The sequence below is a fragment of the Astatotilapia calliptera genome, chromosome 3 (assembly GCF_900246225.1).
Source record: "Astatotilapia calliptera chromosome 3, fAstCal1.2, whole genome shotgun sequence".
Taxonomy (NCBI): domain Eukaryota; kingdom Metazoa; phylum Chordata; class Actinopteri; order Cichliformes; family Cichlidae; genus Astatotilapia; species Astatotilapia calliptera.
Genome location: NC_039304.1, coordinates 2,096,716 through 2,102,743, shown reverse-complemented (window position 1 = coordinate 2,102,743; position 6,028 = coordinate 2,096,716).

The window sequence follows — 6,028 nt, the reverse complement described above, 5'->3', positions numbered from 1 at the left end:
ATGCAGACATGACTACATGAACTTAACAGGGGTTGAAAACACAAGGGGAAACTAATAAGCAAATGAACTTAGATAACCTAAAGAACATAAACATCAGAATAAACTAAAACTCAGAACGCTGGGTCAACAGACCCAGGAACATGACACAAAAACTATACAGAAAGGCATAAAATCAAAAATTAAGGTAATGGTGGACACGCAATAGTTTGCGCTGACGTCTGTTCCAATGTAGGAAGTGTTACAAACAGCTGATCGGATCGGCAAAGTGTGTTTCTGGAATATTATGCTTTTGTTGCTGCAAGTGCTTTTTATGCAACTTTTGCAAAGCTATATGTGGGAGGAAACCGTGACCTAGGACAAGCTGATGGTGTAAGATGTAAGTACAACATTTTCATATGCAAAAAAGATTATTGCACTAGCTTACATGGTTGCAGTGCTACCGGGCTTTAAATATAGTTACGCAAAACGGAGCGTGCCCGGTCCAACCGGTCATAAACGGTTAAAGCAAAACCAAGAAGTGTTGGTCCTCCATCAGTCTCCTCTGCATACATTTGTCACATTACTGTTATCCTCCTGGAGGATGTAAAAATCATTCCTACCCAAGACATCCCTTCATTTAATGTTTTGATGATAATGGTTGCTCTAAAATGTCTCAGATTTTGAGCTGGATTAAGGTCTTGTGACTGTGAAGGTCACAGTATATGATTAACACCGTCTTAACATTCATTAAGACATTCAGTTTCAACCTACTTGTAATTGGTCAATAACATGGTCATGACGAGCTGCTGAAGTTTCAAACAGTTAATAATAATAATAATAATGATGATAATAAGGAAGAAATCCGGGAAATCTCCAGTCCCCAGTGGGTTTTTACAGACTTTTATTTTTTTAAAAAGTCTTCTTTTTGGGCAATGGGAACATACAAGGAGAAGCAACATCAAACAGAGTTTCACTGTATGCTGATGGCCACCTTCTATTTCTTTCAAAGCTGCTCACTTCCTTACCTGCTGTACTTAATATACCTAATGGTTTTAGTATATTCTCTGCATCTCCGGATACAAAATTTATATGAATATGAGTGAATTGTATATGGTTAATGGGAAGGCTCAGGCGTTAACTAACGAAGATTTGCGGCGTTAATGCGGTTATGGCGTTAACATCATTTTAACAAGATTAACACTGACAGCACTATTTATTTGGAATGGAAAACATCCAAAACTGAGGAAAGCTCTTCTTCAAAGACCCAAGCTGGTGGGAGGCTTGGCCCTTCCCAATTGACAGTACTACTATTGGGCCACAAATATCAGGTGTATGTTATATTGGTGACACTACATTCTTGAACTGTCATCACCAGTTTGGGTCACCATGGAGTCTTATTCATAAATGAAGATTTCTTTACCTGTGACTTTAGGCTTGTCACTTTCTCTTGCCTAGTAACAATAGAGTGGTATTAGTAGTAGATTTTTTAACGCTCAAACAAACCTCTAGGGGCATAACATCAGTTCTTTGCAATTTCATTTACAATTTACAATGTTCTTCAGTAGCTTTCATCAAGACTAAATAAGAAAAAGACCTTAACATTCATATCAGAGATCAACTGTGGGATTCTGTCCTTGGCCAAGTTCATATTATCAATGTGTGTTCGAAACACACTTATTTGATTTAAGCTCATTGGGGGCTCTACAATACATAATAAGCCAATAAGAACTATATTAACCCTTTAAAGCCGGTCAGAGCGGGCATGCTCCGTTTTGTTTAAATCCCGGTAGAACTGCAACCACGTAAGCTAGCGCAATAATTTTTTTTTGCATATGAAACCGGAGGAGTTGTACTTACATCTTATTCCATCAGCTTGTCCTAGGTCACGGTTTCCTTTCACATATGGCTTTGCATAAAAACCACTTGCAGCAACAAAAACATAATATTCCAGAAACACGCTTTGCCGATCCGATCAGCTGTTCATAACATTTCCTATGTTGGAATAGACGTCAGCGCGAACTTTTGCATGTCCGCCATTACCTGCCCGAAACCGGAAGTGACGTCATTTTCACGGAAAATGTAGATTTTTACCTTCAAGGCCTCATCAGCCTATACTGGTGTTTTTAAAAGTTATCTTTGACTTTATGACTTTCTGTGTCATTTCTGGGATGCTTAGGACTCATATTTGATGCATATGCTGGTTTTTTGCAAATTTGCATTATAATATTTATTTTCGTTTTTCCTGCAGTATATAAAAATTGGTGTATTTCAAAAATAAAACTATGAAGACACTCAAAATAAATTTCCAGTGGTTGGAAACTAGTTTGTGCAACTTTTTTGTATTTACAGTTTTGAGGGATAAGCCTCTTAAATTTCTCTAACTAGAAATATATGTTAAAAACAAAAGAAACGATTTTAATTTTTTTTGTAGTTTATTGCACTTTTTTTTGCAATTTATGTAATTACTATGCACTTAATGCAGACATATTATTAAAATATGGGCTATAATGGTTGTATTGATGTATAGCAACTTGAAATGCTCCCAAAAATGGCACCACACCAAGTAAAAATATAATATAAGCTCTGGCGGACTTGGTTCTATGGTAGGTCTTAAAGGGTTAATGAAATTAATCCTACCCATTGTTTCCATTTTACTTGAAATAATTTGTGAAACAATAGTTTATAGTTTTAAATGTATAACAGATTATACATTATTCATATCCCAATCAACATTTAAAAAAATGACAGTAATATCATTTGCCTCAAGTAAAATACAGTAAAACATCTTTAATGATAATAATAATAATTGGAGGTAACAGTACCGTTCACAAGTAGCAGAGACAGTAGAAACATCTTCATCTTGCTGTTAAATGAATCCTGCTAATTTGCTGCTGACTCAAATGAACTGCGTCACATGACTCAATCACATGACTGACGCGTAAAGATGCAATTACTTCCAATTCCATAAAGACGTCTCCATGTGTGAACCACAGAGAAGGCCATTACTGCAAATATCCTCCTGGTTTCACTTTTAGACAAAAGAAAATGATCTTTTGCAACTTTGATGCTCTAACAGTTTTCAGATTAAACGTTAGCATTAATCATTTTAAATTTGTCTGCTTGTGATGTCATCAGTCCTTCAGATCGCCGTGTTCTTATTCACTTTCACATTCAGCTGATCCAGCAGCAAGCCGCCATCAACACTGAACAATATCTACAGTAACATAGTATTGACACGCTGACAGAGAATAACCCTAATCCAATATCTGACAGCCTACAGGCCTCCTGGGTACCCCAGTGCATGCTGGGATATATGTTAATTTGGTCACAATGAAACCATGTGCCTTAAGTGGAACAGCTGCGGAGTCCAGACGTTGGAGTTCATGCAGCATCGGCAACAGGCTTTACATTAAGGAGCTCATGGGAGTCAAATAAAGCTGACACAGAGGAACAAACTCTTCTTCTGTACAAACAGATTTGCTGGTTTCACTGAAGTTTGAGAGAATGACAATGATACTGGTGCATCTCTTGTTCTTACAAGTGCTTCAACATCTGCTTCAGTAAATGTAAAGGTACAGAAGTTTCACAGAATATATGAGGCAAATATTTTCCTTTCATTGCTGAGATGATCGAACACATAAAAAGTGTCAACAGTCACATCTTGACTCTTTCTTACTTCCTGTTTTCTGCGTTTAATGTTTTTTTCCTTTTTTTTTTGTTCCTCAGTTTTCAAACTGAGGCCTTCATTAAGTTGACTTTAGGATTATTGTGGTTAACCACAGAAGATTAAAGCAAAGCTCAAAAAATTCCAGGTCACATGTTTTTGTGTCTTTATCATCATGGCACAGGCCTGTTTACCCTTAAAAAACTGTCATTTGTGTCAGCATAAAAGCCTTAAACAGGCATCACAGAAATGCTGGCTCTTTGCTTGTGGTACCAAGCTTCTGGCTGGGATGAGACTGGAAGACTCCAGCAGTGGTGTGATGGGAAAGTTAAAGACTGTGCTATGACTTTGGTGAAGTAAGAGTTCAATGTTTCCTGTCTCCATATGGTCAGCCATGTACATGACCACCTCTCCAGCCAATCTGGTGCTGGGGGAGGCTGACGTGTTTTTATTATAGGCACATCCTATCTGAAAGACCTGTTTCTTGTGTTGTAAGCTTCCTGCTTTTATGATCCTTTTGGTGAGCAGGAGGTCACACAAACGTACCCCATGACACAAATATACACATACACACACACACATTCTTGCATATGCATGCATATACACACATGTGCACACACACATATACACATAGTGCCTTTTAGAACCATAGGAGGGGTTTACAATGGGAGGTGCTTGTGTGTAATTTTGTGTGTAAACTGTGTCATGGAAATAAAAAGCTGCGAGGAAGGCTGCTCTTTGAAGGAGTTGGTTAGGCTTCAGGTGCAGAGCATTGAGCTCCAAGAGCCTGGTTCTGACCAGCCTTCCCCTGCTAGCAAGTAAAACCCGGTTCCGTCTTGTTTTTGTCGTTAACAAGAATTCGTTTCTAAAATAGCGGGCCCTGTGGAAGCGCAGACCCAACATTTATTTGGTCCTTCCGAGCCGGATCCCAACACATTGCGTCCACCGAGGAGGGGGGAGACACCGCCGCCGAAGTCTGCTAGCAGCCAGCATCTGGGACGCCTGATGAAAGCCCTGGTGCTTAATTTTGTCGCCAGGCCAGTGAGTTAGCTTCTGAACTCCCCTCGGGTTGGATGGCAATTGGCGGGATCCAGAGACTCTTCCCGTGAATGAAAAGCAACACAAACAGTAAGTACAGAAGGCCTTAGAGAGTAGCTACGTGACTGTGCGTTAAACGCGAGTCCGGGAGCGTGCTAGCCATGTGAGAAAGATGCAGGCTTCTATGCCAGTTTTAAAGACAACTTAGGTTTGGTGACTCCGCCGTGAAGAGAGTTTGGAATCTCCCCCATTTGGGGCGTTGGAGAGCTTTCAACAGAGAGCACTGTGCGTGTAGACGCAAGCGATAGGTCTATTTTGTGTGTGAGTGCGGGCCAGACGTGTGAGAGTGAGTCTGATTGTTGTTTTGTATGCAGTCACTTCCAAGCTAATGAGCAAGCTACACATTATCAGGGCAGGAGCTGGCTTAGAACGCATCAGAGGGGAGGGAAACAGAGCTATGATAACTCAAGCATGCGGCTATCATCCAGGCTGGAGAAACTGATCAGGAAGGCTGGCTCTGTGGTCGGCATGAAGCTGGACACTCTGGTGACAGTGGCAGAGAAAAGGACACTAAAAAAAACTGCTGGACATTATGGACAATGCTGGGCATCCTCTGCATACGGCCATAAACAATCAGAAGAGTCTGTTCAGTGACAGGTTGCTTCTCCCAAAGACAAGAACTAACAGACTTAAAAACTCCTTTGTCCCACACGCCATCAGACTGTTTAACTCCTCTCTGGAGGGGAGAGGGAGGGGAAACAGGAGGACAAAGGAGGGGGGAACAACTAAGCTGTAGTGCCTCTTCACCTCACTGTGGTTCAAGGTTCAAGGTTCAAGGTTCTTTATTTGTCACATGCATAGTTATACAAGTATAACACACAGTGAAATGTAGCCTGACACGCTCCTCGACATGTGCAAAAATTGGGGGGGGGGGTGTAGAGGAGGAACATTATATATATATATATATATATAGTATATACACTGGGTGAATGTGCAGTAGTAGCAGCAAGCAGGTGAATTCTGTACATTAATATGAAAAATTTGGTATGTGCAATACCTTTTGTGCAATACTTTTTGTAAATAGTCAACGGTGCAATAGACCTCAATACTTGAAATGTGCAATTCACTTGTATTTTTATTTTTATTCCTATTTATTCTATTTATCCCCTTCGTATATTTTATTTATATTTGTCTCTGTATTTATATATGTGTGTGTGTATGTGTGTGTGTGTATATATATATATATATATATATATATAACATTCTGTAACTGTAACTTCTGTCGGTGCTGTGCTTTTGGAAACCGAATTTCCCAGAGGAACCCACCCGAGGGATTAATAAAGTTCT